This window comes from Pan troglodytes, chromosome 3, assembly GCF_028858775.2.
Source record: "Pan troglodytes isolate AG18354 chromosome 3, NHGRI_mPanTro3-v2.0_pri, whole genome shotgun sequence".
NCBI classification, from domain to species: Eukaryota; Metazoa; Chordata; class Mammalia; order Primates; family Hominidae; genus Pan; species Pan troglodytes.
This window is the reverse complement of record NC_072401.2, coordinates 175,229,616-175,248,983: the sequence shown is the minus strand read 5'-3', so window position 1 is coordinate 175,248,983 and position 19,368 is coordinate 175,229,616. Positions and strand designations below refer to the sequence as shown.

General features: G+C 40.3%; 1 long non-coding RNA gene across 1 annotated transcript in view; it reads right to left on the bottom strand.

Moving 5' to 3' along the window:
• Positions 1-19,368, bottom strand: part of LOC741272 (uncharacterized) — a 52,817-nt gene that overhangs the window by 12,802 nt on the left and 20,647 nt on the right. Inside the window, exon 2 of the long non-coding RNA XR_008547818.1 lies at positions 10,781-10,885. This is a non-coding gene — a long non-coding RNA (uncharacterized LOC741272). The remainder of the gene's footprint in view (positions 1-10,780; positions 10,886-19,368) is intronic.

Sequence of the window (19,368 nt, the reverse complement as noted above, 5' to 3'; positions counted from 1 at the left end):
CAGAAGCTTCAGTTTTCCTATCAGTAAAATTGGAAATAATACAACTCCATTTATATCCTCTAAGCTTGGCCTTGTACCAGCATCTTAATTCTCCTACTGGCTTTTCTGCAATGATATGTATTCAAGATTGCTCTAATAAACTGCACATATCCAGGTTAAATTGCTTTTTATTATTCATAAATTTTACAAATGCAATTATCCATTTATTGGGGGAGTTTTAACTGGTTATTAGGAAATACATAGACATATCTTTAAATTGCAAATCTATACAGAATAGAATACATCATATTGAAGGACGTGGCCTGAATAGTCCTGTTTCTTGCAAGTAGGAGGGGATGAGGTCTAGAACCAAACCTACCCACTGACATTAGCTCCTAGGAGTCAAGCCTCTACTAAACTGATGGGAAGGGGGTCCTGCTGGCAGACAGAGTGTGGCATCCAGCAGTAGGCTCTATGCACTGCCTTGCCCACCAGTGCCCTGGCGAGAGCAATCCCAGGCCTCCATGCAAGGAGGGCACCGAGATCAAGGCAACTTACCAAAAGAGGGGCTTGGAAAATGGGCTCTTTGTCAAGGTCTTTATGGTTACATGCAACAGAAACCAACTCAATTCAGTTTAAGTAAACAAGAGATCTTTTTGGAAGGAACTGAGGTGTCTAGTAGAACCCAGAGATCTTTCCCAAACCTGAAAAGCCATCAAGAACCCAGGCAGTGGCTGGGCGCCGTGGGTCACGCCTGTAATCTCAGTACTTTGGGAGGTCGAGGCAGGCAGATCACGAAGTCAGGAGTTTGAGACTGGCCTGACCAACATACTGAAATCCCGTCTCTACTGAAAATATAAAAATTAGCCAGGTGTGGTGGCGCACACCTGTAATCCCAGCTACTCAGAAGGCTGAGGCAGGAGAATCGCTTGAACCCGGGAGGCGAAGATTGTAGTGAGCCGAGATCACACCACTGCACTCCAGCCTGGGCAACACAGCAAGACTCCACCTCCAAAAATAAAAATAAAAGAACCCAGGTGGGTTCTCTCAATCTCTCTCTCCCTATTCTCCTCAACCTACCCCCCCACCACACCCTGCTTTTTTTTTTTTTGAGAACAGGGTCTTGCTCTGTTGCCCAGGCTTCAGTGTAGTAGCATGATCGTGGCTCACTGCAGCCTTGACCTCCTGGGCTTAAGTGATCCTCCCACCTCAGCTTCACAAGTAGCTGGTACTACACGCATGTGCCACCATGCCCAGCTAATTTTTACGTTGTTTTTGCAGAGACAGGGTCTCACCATGTTGCCCAGGCTGATCTTAAATTCATGGGCTCAAGCAATCCTCCCATCACAGCCTGCCAGAGTGCTGAGATTAGAGGCGTGAGCCACTGTACCCGACTCTCTCTCCCTTTCTCTCCACACCACCTTTTCCTGTGGTGAAAGATGGGTGTCCAACAGCAATTCTCATGTTTACAGCACTGAGCTATAGCCACTCACAGACACTGATTCTGCACATCAGTTCAAAATTGCCTGGAAGAGATTCTGAAGGCCCCTGCTTGGATCAGATGATACTAACATGTCTGCCAGAGTCCCAAGCCTGAGCTGAAGATAAAGTCTTCAGAAAAAGTAATCATTGTGAAGATCCTCAATCTAAATGTTTCAACTACAAAAAAGATCAGAAACTGGAACAAATCAGCAGCCAAAACAAAACAGTGCTGAGCCTCAGCATGTGGACATGTGACAACAGAGCTACCCGCGCATCATCTGCCTCGAGTAAAGGTGAGCTCTTAGGACTGAGCCTGAGAGATGGAAATGAGGTAACCCCAGCCATGGAGAGGGAAGGATGCAGAGTTTTAAAACTCTAACTGGCAAGCCCATGCCTAGCTCTTGGGGGATCCAGAGCAAGAATGCAAACAAAGGCCTACATGCTCAATATTTAAATATTTAAAATTCTAGGCTGGGCGCCATGGCTCACGCCTGTAATCTCAGCATTTTGGGAGGCCGAGGCAGGTGGATCACCTGAGGTCAGGAGTTCAAGACCAGCCTGGCCAACATAGGGAAACCACATCTCTACTAAAAATACAAAAATTAGCCAGGCATGGTGGCGGCCGCCTGTAGTCCCAGACACTCGGAAGGCTGAGGCAGGAAAATCACTTGAACCCGGGAGGCGGAGCTTGCAGTGAGGCAAGATCGCACCACCGCACTCCAGCCTGGGTGACAGAGCGAGACTCTGTCTCAAAAAAAAAAATTAATTAATTAAATTAAAATTTAAAATTACATTTTAAATCTAGCTTACTAACATGTTAAATAAAATGTTTTAGCCTCTGACCTTGACAAGCATACCTTCATAACAACCTGGAAGGCCAGGTTCCAATTTAGAATTATCTGACTCCTCGGAGTTCCACGTTGGAACATGGTGGCATGAGAGGGCTGGACCAAGAGCCATTCCCCTTCACCACCACCCCTGGCATTTGAAAGGGGCCTCCAACAAGTATGTGGGCACCTGTCCAACACCTCCAAGCTTTGTCCACGGCCCTCTCAAATAGCCATCCTGTGGGCCCAGGTGATGAGAGGCAGAGACCCTGGAAATGGACTAAATGGGGGAGAATTTCAGAGTTGCTGGGACCCAAAGCATGGTCTAGAGCAGGGTTTTTCAGTCTCTGGACTATTTGCATTTTACACTGAATAAGTCTTTCCTGTTGAGAGGAAAGAAAGAGCTTTTCCTGTGCATTGTAGAATGTTTAGAAGCATCGCTGGCCTCTACATACTAGATGCTATAGCACCATCCAAAATTATAAAAACCAAGGCTGGGCATGGTGGCTCATGCCTGTAATCCAAGGATTTTGGGAGGCTGAGGTGGGCGGATCACTTGAGGCCAGGAGTTTGAGACTAGCCTGGCCAACATGGTGAAACCCCATCTCTACTAAAAATACAAAAAAACATTAGCCAGGTGTGGTGGTGCATGCCTTTAGTCCCAGCTACTCAGGAGGCTGATGCAGGAGAATCGTTTGAACCCAGGAGGCAGAGGTTGCAGTGAGCCAAGATCATGCCACTGCATTCCAGCCTGGGCAACACAGTGTGACTCCATCTCAGAAAAAAAAAAAAAAAAATATATATATATATATATATATACACACACAAATCAAAACAGTCTCCTGACATTGCCAAATGTCTCCTAGGTGGTGGAAGCATCGCTGCAAACTTAGAACCACTGACCTATAAAAGAAAAGCTTGTGCTGTGAGAAGGGGCAGAGCTGCGGGAGGGCTGGAGTTGGGGGGAAGGGGTGGAGCAGGGAGCTCTCTAAAGCATGGGGACCAGAACAGCAATAACTGTGCACCAGGCTCTACGTTAACTATCTTCCCAGAAGTATTTTCTCTCATCTTCCTAGCAACTCAGCAAGGTACATACTATTAACCCATCTTATGGATGAGGGAACTGAGGTTTACAGAAGTTAAGCAACTCGCTGAATTTTACACGTCTAGAAACTGGCAGAACCAGTCATCAAACTTAGATCTATCAGTGCCAACTCAACCTGCACTTAACTTAATATAAGCCCAACTAGAATCTCAGATCTTGAAGTGACCTTCATAGTAAAATGACACAACTTAATTATCTGTCAGACATGGAGCAGATTCATCAATGCTCGTGAAATGGTATGTGATGATGAATATAATAAAGTGTTTTCTTCTGTTTAGAAAAATATCCAAGAGATGAAAAAGGTTATTCCTGACTTTAATAGCAACACTAAAATATTTTTAATTATGTCTGAGTGGAAAAGATCTCCCCCAGTCTCTAATTCATTAGTTAATATAACTTTAACTAAAACGAGAATCTGCTTTTTTGAAACCAGTAAAGATTTTGTATGTGCCATTAGGCAAAGACTAAAGTAAGACATGTATAAATTAAGGTACATGCCTACGTTAGTAGGGCCATAGAATCACACAGCTACAATATTTTAAGGGCAGGGAGTACGTTTTCCTTATTTCTGATCTAGCATAGTATGTGATACATAAAAAGCCCTTACAAACTTTTGTTGAATGAATGAATGGCTTTGGATTTCTCTAAATAATTTTAGTTCAAGAAATACACACTCCTCCACCCACGGGAAGATTTTGGATAATTGCCTCAACTTTTTATTTAACTTAAGCTGTATAAAAATAGTCTCTGAGAGAGGCTTGGAATGTGTCACATTTAAAAGTTTTAAAACAAATTTCGTGTTTGGTGCAGTGCAGTTCCCATGAAGCAAGGTATTCAGCAAAACTAAATAAACATGTGGCATCAGAAAGCTCAAATGCATTAATAAGTACATTTGCATGCACTGGGCCAAGGGTAATAGTACACAAGGGCAAAGGTTAAACAGTTGGAGGCCTTGGTTTAATAGCAGACCTGAACTGTTATTTAAATGTCACAAATGTCAGTGTTCATCTTCAAATGGTATTACAGTAGGATTAGTGTCCTAAGCCTTGCTCCAATTTATGGAGAATCAGGGAGAATGATTCTCGTCAACTTGGTCCAAAGCAGGAGAAGATTGATTTTCCTTTACCACTCAGTCTGCTTTTATGAGTTTTCCAGACTCTACCTTCCCAGCCTGCATCATGAATGGAAACTGCCAGATATGCATGCAGGCCATGTGTGAGCAGTGAATCTGAAAGAGTTATGGCTCATTGAGAACCAACGAAGAAATTGCTGCCACTCTCAGCCACCTTCCCCCGGCCAGGGCTCCCTGCAATTGTCAGAACCAGCAGTGGCTTAAGCCATGGAACAGGTATAGGATCAGGCAACCCAATTCTTCCACCAATGTGCCAATGGCAGACGCCAGCAGAACCAGGGAGGGGAAACACATCTCATGTCTCCATCATCATCATTTGTCTTTGCTCAACTAGGAAAAGGTACATGTTTCTGAGGTCAATCTTATTATTTTTTGTCTTTATTGGTGATTTTGTTATTATTAGCAATAAAAATGTGAGCACATACAATGTGCCAAGTGCAATACACACAGCCTCTTATTGCACTAAGGCTCACAGAGCTATGTGAGGTAGGTGTTATTATGCCTACTTTAAACAATAAAGATGGCCAGGTGTGGTGGCTTGTATCTGTAATCCCAGCACTTTGGGAGGTCAAGGCAGGAGGATTGCTTGTGTCCAGGAGTTTGAAACCACTCTGGGCTACATAGCGAGACTCCTGTATTGACAAAAAATAAAAGTAGAAACAAATTATCCAGGCATGATGGTGTGTGCCTGTAGTCTCAGCAGGCTGAGGTGGGAAAATCTCATGAGCCCAAGACATGGAGGCTGCAGTGAGCCATGATCGTGCCACTTCCATCCTGGGTGATGTAGCAAGACCTATCTCTGAAAAAATAAAATAAATAATAAAGATAAGACTAAAGGTCACACAACTTGGCAAGGATTCCCAGATTTCAAGCACCAGCCTCTTCATAATTATGTAAATGGAGTGACTTGCAGAGAAGGAAGAGGCAAAAAGATCTAAAGGCCCCAGAGCTTCATCCCTTAAAGTACTGCCCACCATGGACAGAAATAGGGTGATGTAGTTCAAGGGGCTGCAGCATTTGAGGTCTCAGCCTTCATTAGGACACCCCAAATGGCAGGGGAGTGCCTTTTGAGATGTTGAACAACCTCCAAATGAGAACCGTGTCTATCCTTGACATAGCCCTTTCCTCTTTGGAGTTTTGGGCATATCATATAAGTGATTTCCGAATAGAAGGTAGAGCCTTTCCAACCACAAAGAGGGCACAAGGGATGTCACAGCAGGTCATGGAGACCTTACTGTGAGCGTCTTGAGCTCTGAGGGGAATGGCAGCCCACGGGAGCAAAGAGAAGCAGCTGCTTCTCCCCTCCAGCCTTCTCCACCGTCCAGGTAACGTTAGAAAGGAAATGAACTGTATGATGTGCTGGGGGGTGTGAGTGTGTGGGTGGTGTGAGGAGGCTCCCAGAGAGTCCACAATAAAAATATTTGAGAAAATAGCCCCTGCACAGTAAGGAATCAGAAATGCATTTAGATCTCCAGAAAGAAAACACTCAGGATAGCCAGGCCCCTCTCCAGGAAGGCTTTTTTTTTTTTTTTTTTTTTTTTTTTTTCTGAGGCTGTCTTTCTCTGTCGCCCAGGCTGTTGTGCAATGGCGCGATCTCAGCTCACTGCAGTCTCTGCCTCCTGGGTTCAAGCAATTCTCCTGCCTCAGCCTCCTGAATAGCTGGGATTACAGGTGCCATACCAGGCTAATTTTTGTATTTTTAGTACAGACAGGGTTTCACCATGTTGGTCAGGCTGGTCTCAAACTCCTGACCTCATGATCCACCCACCTCAGCCTCCCAAAGTTCTGGGATTACAGGTGTGAGCCACCGCACCTGGCTTTCAGTAAGCCTTTTTTTAAGTGTGCTCTCTATTCTTCTTTTCCTCATTTCAGTTTGATCAGATGACACTAATAAACAATCACATAAATACATGTTGTGGGGCCATATTGACAATTAATGAGATTAATGCAAAAATATGGTAAGATTGATGCCAGCTGGGTGCGGTGGCTCATGCCTGTAATCCCAGCACTTTGGGAGGCCAAGGCAGGTGGATCACTTGAGGCCAAGAGTTCGAGACCAGCCTGGTCAACATGGCAAAACCCTGTCTGTACTAAAAATACAAACATTAGTAGGGTGTGGTGGTGGGCGCCTGTAATCCCAGCTACTCAGGAGGCTGAGACTCGAGAATTGGTTGAGCCCAGGAGGTGGAGGTTGCAGTGAGCTGAGATCACACCACTGCACTCCAGCCTGGGCAACAGAGATAAGCTACTCTGTCTCAAAATAAATAAAATAAAATAAAAGCCACACTGCAAAAAAAATGTTTAACCAATAATCACTATCTTTCATATTCTGCAAACAAACAAAATGCCCTTAATGCCTACTAGGTGCCAGGCATTAGTGGGCACTTCACATAATGAATTTTTTTCCTTCACAACAGCCTTGTGAGGTAGGTGATATTATTCACTCCTTTTATAGAAGAAATGATTGTGTCCCAGAAAAGCTGCATGACTTTTCCAAAGTCCCCTAGAAATAAAACTCTGAACTGAGGTCTTTGATTCTATAACTCCTGTTTTTTTCATGTCAGCATTTTGACAGTTCAGCAAAGCAAACAGTCCACATGGGCAGTTACAAAGAAGAGGCTAATGAAAAGGTCATATTAACTATAGATTTTAGTCTTACAAAACGTTGCCTAGGTGAGTTTAGGTTGCTTACATCAGTAGTGTCCAGGGCCTACACACTTAAGTTGAAGCTACATAGACCAAGTAAAGATTTATCATCATTTTTTTAATTATTGTTGAATTGGTATCAAGATCAACCATCATGTAATTCTATACAGCCTCAACTTACCTGATAATTTGATCTTATTCACTGTGGTCATTTCTGCCATTAAAGTCTCTTGTTTTCCATATTCATCCATACACACAAACCCTACACAAACATACGCACACACACACGCACACCAACAAATTGGATTTAAGCAAGAATAAGGAGCGATAGCAGAATCCAAAGCAACTCTTCTTTTGTGTCTTTAAGGTTAATTAGTCCATACTTTATTTTTGGAAAATTATCTTCCATATTTAAACAAACTTTGAACCCCCACTACTAAAAATTTTCCACAAAAAAAAAAGTGAAAACAACAACAACTACACACAGCTCCCAGAAATGATTGGGCAAAAAACAAATTTTTTAAAAAATCATTTGATCTGGGTTTTTTTTTTTTTTTTCCGAGACAGTCTCACTCTGTCACCCAGGCTGGAATGCAGTGGCGCATTATCGGCTCACTGCAACATCCCCCTCCAGGGTTCACACGATTCTCCTGCCTCAGCCTCCCAAGTAGCTGGGATTACAGGTGCCCATCACCACGCCCAGCTAATTTTTTGTATTTTTAGTAGAGACAGGGTTTCACCATGTTGGCCAGGCTGGTCTCGAACTCCTGACTTCATGACCCGCCCACCTCAGCCTCCCAAAGTGCTGGGATTACATGCGTGAGCCACCGCACCTGGCCTAATCTGGATTTTTATGTTAGATATGGACATTAGAAAATAACCTACTGTGTATTATCATCTCAACTGATTTTTCAGAAAAAAAGAAAAATCTTTTTAAACTGGAGTTTAAATGTATGTCGTAAGTGACCAGACTTTTATTCTGATGTCTATACCAGAAAATGTTACACTGTAGTCATTTTTTTCTCTTTTGCAATCATATTAAACATCTGCATCCTTTCTAAAATGTTTGAGAATCAATTGGTCCTAAAATGGGAGCTGATGGGACAGAGTAGCTGCTTGACTGATCAGAAGTAGAAGTAAAGGAACAGGGCAGTCTCCTTTGAGGGCAATGAGGTCCCAGGGAAGTGTTGGTAGGAGAAACAGAGTCCAGGGAAACAAATGTTCTTGGGCTACAAAAAAAAAGGCTTTTCAGTTTGTAACAAAAATCCAATTCAACTTACAAATTAACCTTTCCTTAGTTCACTAATAATCTGAAAATAATGTCTACATTAAGCTAGAAAGTAAAACCATTCAATTAAGGAATTAAAAATATCAATATGAACTAAGAACTTTCTGACCGTAAATGTATAATAGCTCTTTTGTTAATTTGTAAAATAAGTCCAGGAAATATTTTGATAGATTAATACTCCAATGAGTAGCAAGTTACATTTTTCCAGCACAGTAATACAGTCTGCTTTATTGAGCACCAAACAGAAAGTTGCAAAAATACCCACTGGATAACAATCTCTACACTGTTAAATTTTAGCAGGTGGAATTTCAGCTTGCCAAAGACTCAAAATTAGGAAACTGCTCTTCCAGCCATCTCCAGACTGCTAACCCTTTATTTGGTGAACTGAAAGCTGTAGGAAGATTGTCCTTAAGTATGTGATTAGATCTTGAACCAATCTTTTGTCTTCTACTACATTCCAAAGAAGTCTTTATGCCAGGCAAATAAGTCAATGGTACATTATAAAAGGGATAAAGGAGGAATGATGGAACATCAGTAAATGCAGATCATGAGATCTCTGAAACTGAATCTTGCTTCTGGAAATTCATCCAGTTTACCCAAAAGGCAATAATAAGAATTACTGGATACATCAAAGAGAGGAGGCCCCTTTAAAGGAGAGAATAAAATAAAATAATTAAGCTACATATGGAAATTTACTTCACTGTAGTTAGTTTCTTCTACTAAGGTGTCTTAACATGTTTTAAATTTAATATTACTTGTCATTAAGCAATATAAAGAGTTTTATCCTGCCTGGAAAGAAAAATAGTCACAAGCATTATATTAACTCCATGAGCTAGGAAGACACGAGTTGTAAAACATTTAATATAGGACTGGACCGCAGTGGTTATTCGCAACTGAATAATGAATTGCATGTCACACAATGTATGATAGTTATCTGGGCTGCTGAAGTTATAGCTAAGGAATTATTGGTCTCCCTTATCTGAAAGACCAAATGTAATATGAGATCAAAGGAAGTAATAATTGTGCAGGAAACAACATCTAAAAAAAATTCCTCTGAGGATGAAAAACTGATTTATAAAGTTCAAGATTATCATTTTAGGTTACTCAAGTTGGATCAAACATTTTTAGCAATATTTTGAATAGCCTATGTGCAGCAGAAATAAGCACTAAAAAATTACCAAACTGCCAAACCAGAGAGTCCTTGTGGGGATGGAACAAAACAATATGTGAAGTTATTTTTAGCCATTTACATGGCATGAGAAAAGTCCATATAATACAGACAACATGATTATGTGACTTGGTTTCATTGAAAAGAGAAGGCCCTCAAAGTCTGCTCCAGAAGCCCCTTAGACCAAATTGAATCTCTCTAAGAAAAGGAGGAGACAATAGGAGATTTCTGGTCCCTGCCAACTGATGACACCCGTGTTTTCTGAATTGGCAGCCCCTGGTGACTCAAGGGTGGGTACATGAAGCATTTGAAGAAGATTGATGGGTGGTTCAAACCAATAGCTAGTCATTGAATAAGGTACCGAACTAGATTATTTTACTCCCTTACCAAAGCACACCAACAAAGAAAACTTTAAGATTCATTAACAACTGATTACAATACATAATTTACTATCATCCTTAAAGACCTACAGAGACAGAAGACACCACATGGCTTCCCCATCTTGCATAGGCTTCCCTAGCAAAAGTTCTTCCCTCAAAAACTTCTCCATACAAAACTCAATTGAGATTAAGTGAAAATTTTTCTTTCAACACTCTATACAATATTAACTATCTAAACATTTAAAAGTGGGTATTTGCAAAGAAGGGAAAGAAAGATTAATAATAGTTATATCTGAGTGAGATTAAGAATGATTTTTAGCTGCTTTTTTGTTGTTGTTGTTGTTTTCTGAGACGAAGTCTCGCTCTGTCGTCCAGGCTGGAGTGCAGTAGCGTGATCTCGGCTCACTGCAACATCTGCCTCCCAGGTTCAAGCAATTCTCCTCCCCCAGCCTCCTGAGGAGCTGGGACTACAGGCACCTGCCACCACGCCTGGCTAATTGTTTCTGTATTTTTAGTAGAAACGGGGTTTCACCATGTTAGCCAGGATGGTCTCAATCTCCTGACCTCGTGATCCGCCTGCCTTGGCCTCCCAAAGTGCTGGGATTACAGGCGAGCCACCGCGCCCGGCCTATCTTTTCTTTATTTTCCCAGATGAATACAATAAGCACGTATTACGTTTATAAAATCAGAAAAACAAAAAGTTTTAAGAACTATCCGCAATAAGCACTTCAAGTGTAGGTAATAGATGACTTTTCATTCCCCCTTTTACTTACGTTTATGTCTCCCTTTGCAAACACAATCATGTTTCTAATACTTTCCACTTCTCTCTGTTGACTCTTTGGAATGTTCTATGAGCACTTGGGTCTCATTTGTTGTGCCTACGAATGGGAAAAAAAAATCTCTGGAGATACTGTCATGTAGTACTAGGTTAAGACTTTAGCAAGCCAAGTAAGGATATGATTTCCCAGCTATGCCTACAGGATAACAATAGCCATTACTTTTCTCCCGATTTAAATGTATGGTCTTTTGTGACCATTTACCTTACTGTGGTCTAATAATGCAACTGTAATATTAATTAATTCTATACAATCACCATTCTACAGAAAAATAGTCCTGAAACAAACCACATTCTTTTCACATTTTAAAATTCTAGGGACAGTATAGCTGATTGTGGTGAATCAGTAAACACGTATAATTAATACAGAAAGCAAGAATGCAAAACCAACTCTGGATAAGAAGTTTGTTTCATATCAACCACGGTTAAATTGGAATGATCCTAAAGTTGTATTTTACCTTCTGTGTTACACTATCTAATATAAGTCAAGCCTGTCCTGTCCCTGAAGCTCTCCCCGACCACTCACCCACACCGATCTCCCTAAATTTCCATAGCCCTGTCTGGGGTTTGCGTACCCTGTCCATTTGGACTACCTTGTACCAGTGACAGCCAGATATACAAGTGACACACGTTTGGGAAATCCATTTGGGAAAACAGGGTAGATTACATAGAAAGATAAATATAGAGATGTATAATCTATCACTATCCTGTTTTTCCCAGTAGACTCCTTATGCCATTTTACAGGCCCTCCCCCACACTACAACAACCTCTCTGTTGATCTCAGTGTCTGCCACCATGTACAGCAAATATCTCTTGCTTGGTTGATTTGAAAGACTATGCATGGCCTTATTTTTTCAATCTACCAACCCAGCATCCTTACCTGGGTCCAGCCACAGCCCTCTGTCATAACTGGGAGAGAGCGTGTTGGAATCAAGAGTCCCCCAGGCTGGGAGCCAGGACATCCAAACACCAGGTTCCGGTTCTGCTAATTCCTACTAGTGTGCCTTTGGACAAGGTGTTTCACCTTCTTGGCTGCCATTTCCCCATTTGTAAATCAAAGTTTGAGACCAGGTAAAAGTTAAGGTCTACTCCAGCTCTTAAGTGCTGTTAATTCCACATGTTTAGAACCCTGTTTAGAGCTTCCCTGTCCAATACGGTAGCTACTAGCTCACAGGGGTCCATTTACATTCAAATTAAATTTCACTGAAATTAAACAAAGTTAAAATTCAGTTTTCAGTTGCACTAGCCTCATTTCAAGTTCTCAATAGCCACATGTGACTAGGGGTTACTGTTTTTAGACAACAGATATGGAACATTTCTATCATGGCCAAAAGTTTAATTGGACAGGTCTGGAGTAGAGTGATATATTAAATATCATATTTGTCCTTCTAGTGGTGTGCCAACAGATCTAATTAATTTTAATTAAGTATATTACTCTCATTTCATTGTCAGTTTTAATACTCATAATTCATACATTACAAATGCAACATGTACTTTATTTTCAACAGCAGTCACTTGGAAATGCTCCTTTTACTTGGAAAAATATATCTACAAGAATCATCACTAGAGCAGCAAGCTGAAAAACAGGAGCCTAAGATCTACCATTCCCATCCAGATTCCTACGTTCAGCCAGGCTGAACTCTGTTTTCCCACCCCTCACACTTGGCAGTTTTCTGTAAGCATGTCTTTGTTTGTTCACTTTCTTCCATTAGACCATTTCTCTTTCCTCCCATGTCCCTCCCCAGGTCCAAATTCATCAAGATCCTTTCCACAGTTATGCTGCGGCAAAGCTGGGAAGAACTGCGTCCAAATGCAGCCATGGTGGCTTAGCAACAGGGATCAGGATGGGCGGCTTAAACAAGTTGCATGAAAGAAATGCCCAGGCAGTCAGGTAGTCAGAAAGCATGCGACCTTGCCTCAATTTGCAATGTCAGATATGAGAAAGCTACATGGTTAATTTTCTGAGGTTGGGACTGCCTGAGAAGGTAGTAGCTCAGCTCACCAAAATACATCAAAAAATAAAATGAGGGGACAAAATAAGTCATGAAAGAAGGCTTCTTTGGGTCATTAGCAACTGCTGAGGCGGTCTGCCCCTCATGTGCATCTGGAGAAATGCCAAAATTCTCTGCCCAGCAGCCCACTCAACCCTAGTAGACAGCACGGAACCAGACTATGTGCGCATGTGAAGTGTCAACCCCAGCACCAGGGAAAGGTGAACAGCTGTCAGGGGCAGGACTCCCTCCATCAGCCCTGACTGAGAGTTTCCAGTCACAAACTAACAGTAAAGGTAGCCTTTGTATGAATCACTGCATTGTAAGAAAATCTATCCTGTTGTGTTTTTGTTACTCCAATTGTCTGGTACTCCAGAACAGATGCCACCATCCATTATCTATGGAAAGTCATGTCTTCCTCCTTAGATCTGCCATAATACTTTTTATCATTCTTGAGATACCTACAATGCACCCTTACTGTTTCCTGTCCATTTCTTAATTCCTCTACAAGACTGTGAGTTATAACTGGTGCTTTGTACTTCTTCTATTTACCAGCATTTTAGCGCAATGAGTAGCTTACTAGGAGATGAATAAATACAGAATCTGACAAGAAGTGGATGACTCAGTGAAGTGAATGAATTTATGAATGAATACTCAACAGCTAATCTGATTGCTACAGCCCCAAAATAATCTAGGTCTTACAATGTCTCACCTTTACCCAGTCTTTCATAGATGACTTATTTAAATCCTCTTTCTTTAGAGGGACATATCAGCTGGTCACACATAAGAGTAAACATCCAGCAACAATGTTAACTGCAAGGGCGTGTTGTTGATGTGTACAGTAGGTTGAACACTACTAAGGAATGCTATTCTGAATTGAATTGTACCTTATTTCCTACTTAGTGCTTCTTCATTTAAAATAATTGTGATAATTCTTTTCTGTTTTTTAAAATTATGATGGGTACATGATAACAGTATACATTTATGGGGCACATGTGATGTTTTCATGAAGGCATACAATGTGTAACGATCAAATTAGGATAATTAGGGTGTTCATTGCCTCAAGCATTTATCATTTCTTTGTGCCAGGGACATTCCAATTCCATTCTTTTCATTATTTTAAAATATACAATAAGTTATTGTTAACTATAGTCACCCTATTGTGCTACAGAACACTAGATCTTATTCCTTCTAACTGTGTTTTTGTATCCACTGACCATCCCTACTTTATTCCTTCCTCCCACTACCCTTCCCAGCCTCTGGTAATGATCATGCTACTCTCCCCATGAGTTCAATTGTTTTAATTTTTAGCTCCCACATATGAGTGGGAACATGTGAAATATGTCGTTCTGTACCTGGCTTATTTCACCTAACATAATGTCCTCCAGTTTTATCCATGTTGTTGCAAATGACAGAATTTCATTCTGTATTCTTTTTTTTTTTCTTTTGGAGACAGGGTCTCGCTATATTGCCCAGGCTGGAGTGCAGTGGTGTGATCAGGGCTCACTGCAGCCTCGACTTCCCTGGACTGAAGCAATCCTCCCACCTCAGCCTCCCTGGTTGCTGGGACTACAGGTGCATGCTACCATGCCCAACTAATATTTTATTCTTTTTTATGACTGAATAATATTCTACTGTGTATATGTACCATATTTTCCTTACCCACTCGTCTGTTGATGGACAGTTAGGTTGCTTCCATATCTTGGCTACTGTGAATAGTGTTGTAATAAACATGAGAGTGCAGATATCTCTTCAATATACTGATTTCTTTTCTTTTGGATATATACCCAGCAGTGGGATTGATAGATTGTATGGTAGTTCTATTTTTAGTTTTTTGAGGAATCTCTACTGTTCTCCATAGTGCTGTAATAATTTACATTCCCACCAACAGTGTATGAAGGTTCCCCTTTCTCCACATTCTCATCAGCATTCATGATCACCTCTCTTTTGGATAAAAGTCATTTTACGTGGGGTAAGATGAATTCTCACTGCAGTTTTGATTTTATAATTTTTGATATCATACTTAATTGGATTCAAATAAAATTATCTAGACATGGTAAATTTACTTCCACATATATAAGATAATACATGTATAAAGTTATTCATTATGACATTGTCTTTAAAAATAAAAGATTGGAAACTCAATGACGATCAATAGGGGGCTAGAGAAATAAGTTATGATATAGCCATTCTGTGGAATGATATGCAAATGTTTAAAGAAAGAAGAATGCTTTCTACCTAATGCATTCCAAAGTAATTCATTACATTGTTGTCTGTAATAGAAAATATTAGAAACTATATGAAGGTCCATCAATAGGGGGGTAGATAAATAAAGTGTGGCACATCAATAGAATGATATACAACTATGAAAAATAAGGCTACTTTGCGTATACAGAAAGATTTACAAAACATATTGTTAAGTAGAAAAAGCAAGCTCAAGACCTTTTTTTTGAGACAGAGTTTTTCTCTGTCACCCAGACTGCAGTGCAATGGTGCAATCATGGCTCACTGCAGCCTCAACCTTCTGGGTTCAAGTGATCCTCCTGCCTCAGCCTCCTGAGTTATCTGAGACTACAGGTACACACCAACCATGCTTGGCTAATTTTTTATTTTTTTATAAAGACAGGGTTTCCCTAAGCTGCCCAGGCTGGTCTCAAACTCCTGGGCTCAAGTAATTCTCCCGCATGGGCCTCCCAAAGTGCTAGGATTACAGGTGTGAGCCACCTCACCCTACCAGGAACAAAATTGATAGTGTGTTAATTTTTGTATGAAAAAAAGGAAAGAGTTTAAGATATATTGGCATAAAGAAATGCTGAAAGAGTACACAAGAAACTAATAAAAATGGCTATACAAGGGCAGTAGAATTGGGTTCATGATGGATGCAGGGTGGGCAAAACTTTTCATAAAATACCGTCTCATATTTCTGTTTTTACCCTTGCAAGTGCATTACCTATGCCAAAAAATTTAATAGACATTTCCATTATGCTACACTTGTTTAATGAATGAATTTTAAAAGAATCTCTAATATATCATTCTTCATCATTCTCTCACCAAGTTTCCTTTCTGTTCTCTGCCCCGCCACCACCTTCTGTATCAAATGCCTTTATACTCACTACCACCCAGGTGAGGGAAACAGCTGGGGTAGAGCACTTTGGAAAGGATTGGTTTTGATCCCATTTGAAGCCTAACAAGACCTAATGCTAAATTTAAAAAATATATAGTTTGGGGAATTTGTTTGCCTAAAAATGAAAGGTGGGATGTGTAGGCTGGGTAATATCTGAAGATTTCAATAATACAGAATTGTATTGTACCTGCTTCATGCTAACTTTTAATGGTCTCATTATCAATGAGTTTAATAATAATGTTTTCATTCTTGAATGAAGGCAATGATTCTCACTTACTCTCGGAAGAACTTATGAACTTTTTATTTCATTAGCCAAAACAGATTTTAATAAGGGAAGACAACTGAATAGCCATACTGAACTTTCTTTTTTAATATCACATCAACTTCTTAAATATTGAAGTCATTAATCTGTATTTGGAAACCTGTAATCATCTAAGGTCTTGTACAACCTTCCATTTATTAGAAATAAATTCACACAAAAAAGCGACAATGTTTAAATTTGGTGCTCAAAAGACCCTCTCAGCAAGAGGTAATAAAATGTCTGCCCCATTTCAATGAGACATTATTGACCCCCATTAGTAGGACACGTGCTTGACTTGACTTTTTCTAAGGGTGGTGATGGATTTGCTCTTGTCCATCCACACACTCCTGCCCCGTCCTCTCATGACTTGGGGCAGACATGTGCTGGACAGCTGGCTGGACCAGGTCTGTGGTCTCTGAACAAAGCAAACCTTGCTGGCCCACACAAAGACTGAAACTGTGACCTTGTTCTCATTAGCTCAATGCCCTAATCACCTGAGCTAAACAGCTACAAAAAATATATAGATTGAACTTTGTGTGGATATATGTCTGTGTGTGGGTGTCAAAGCCAGGAATAAAATGATACATAACAACAAGCATGACGCTGGCGCTTGGGCATTAAAGGAGGTCCTCCTGTAAGTTATGTGTCTTGTATGCCATGCCCCAGTGGCAGCTTCCAAGCTGAGAGCCAAAATATGATCACCTTAAAAGAATTGTATTTCAGTTCTGAAACATAATATAATATGATTCTAACTCCAGAAAGAAATTGATCCTTGAAATTAGTAGTTAGTCACTGTGTACAAGGAGATCCTAGGAAGCAATAGGTTCCATATCTTATATGATCTGGGTTCTCCTGAGCCTTGGAATGAACAAGGAAGTAGAGATTAAGACTAGAGCTAGAGGGGAAAACAGGAGGCAAAATTTTGTCACTAGAAGATACAGAAGCTGTTTATCCAGGCAAAGTTTCATGAAAGAAATACCTATGTTCCATCAGTTAAACTAGAACTGTAGGTGAGTATCCAGTGTGCTTGTGTGCCTCAGAACCTCTTGCTATAGAGATCTACTAACAGGAAGGGGACCTCCTCTCGTGAAATTCATGATCATGGAGAAAGTCACTGAAGACCAGATTCCCAGGATTCTACTTCTCCCTGAATAGACAGCTATTCCAGTGCAACTAATAAGGGTCACCAAGACTGCAGGCCCAAAGCAAGACTCACCAAACGTGGAATATCTCAGATTAGATGAGGAATGTAAACACAAGTGCAATATGAGCAATTTCAATGTCATTGCTTTATTTCAGGAGATGAGATTAAGTTCAGCCCAGAAGCTCCTCCTCCTCACTCATTGGAATGGACCCTCTGTCAGGAATGACCTACAAGAGAATCTGGGTCACATCTCCAGGCACAACATTAACCATCAACCACTAGGAGATGGTAACTTAATGCATATCTTGGGTCACAAGAATCACATTCCATGTTAACTATCCAAAAATGCTACTTTCAAGCTCCTCCACTTTTGAAAGATATAATTCTCCTCAGCATGAAGTTCCAACTCCTTAACCTGACATTCAACAGAAATCCAAGGCTAAGTTTTCTTTGTCTCTGCATATCCATGCCAAGCGGAGGGTTTCCACATGAAAGAGCTTCCCACATAAAGAGTGCAATAAAGTATTAAATGAAGAAAGAAGTGAATGGCTGAAGCTAATCCTAATTTATCTTTCCATGTGATCTCACTCTACTTCTCTTAATCTTTCCCTCCACTCATAATAATCTTCTCTTTGTCCCATGAACATGGCTGGCTGTCTCCTTCCTCCAGACTTGTTTAGGATGTTCTCTCCAACTGAGGGGATTACCTTTTATCAAGTGCTTAAACACTTTATATATATTATCTCAATTAATCCTAAAAAATTAACAAAATAGTCGCTATCATATCCATTTTATAGAAGATGTCCATAAAAGCTAAGTAACTTCCCAAGATTACACAGCTAGAGAACAAGAGAACCAAGATTTGAACCCAGATCTGTCTGGCTCCAAAACTCTTCTCCCTTTCTGGGAATTATTCTTTCTTCATATCTCCAAATTCTGCATTTCCAAAATTGCTTTGTCTTTTATGGCTTAATGCAAGCTTCAAGGAGAGGAACTCTTCCTGTCCATTCTATCCCATAGTGATCTCTCATTCTTTTAACTTAGCATTGTAAACTCAATGTCTCAGATAACAATCATGGACTGCCTCAACACTCCATCTATTATTCCTTTTAACTTTTCACTGATCTATTCCTTCTCAGACTAACTAAATCAAAAGCTCATGAAGGGCAGATTCTACACATTGCACATCACTGTATCTCTTCGCAAGCATGGAAGAGACTTGTGCATGTGGTAGGCAGTCAACAAATATATGTTGACTGGTTAATGTTGACACCTCCATCTTTCCACCAAAATCTGTGTACCAATTCCTATTATTATAAGGATACACCCCCGAAGCGTTTACCTCCTAAGGTTATCGTAATAAAGGACGAAAACTGGAAAGCTACAAAGATTAACTATGTTTTTAAAAATATTTTAAAGTTTTTCATTGTTAAACTTCTGGGGCATCTCTACTTCTGAGAAGTCTAACACACCAGCGTTAGTGAGATCATCTTGTTAAGATTTTCCTTGTTTCCTTCGAGTACCCTCATTTTCAAAGGTTAATTACCTGGTTGTAAACGTGCATTCCAGAATGAAATTTAACCTATGAGTTCTCCATCTTGAGGTGAATATTCTTAGTGGGTTTTTTTTTTCAAAAGTAGAAAGCCATCTGTTTAACCAATTTAAATACATACTTATAGAAGAATAAAAAAATAGGAATACAGAGAGAGGTTCATGGATTTTAAGCACTTGTGAATATTTGTAAAACACATTATGACTTTGATGCTTGGAAAAAATATGAAGTGATACTTTCTGCTGTAAATCAGCACTGGCAAATAAAGAGGCACTAGAAGTTGTGATATCTTAAAGACAAAATTGTTTTGATCATCCAAAATGTTGATCATTTGTGGGCCGTAGAAAAGGAAGATTTATTATTTTTGAATCGTTCAATTTCTTAGGAAGATAAAAAAATATCATTTGAGAAAAC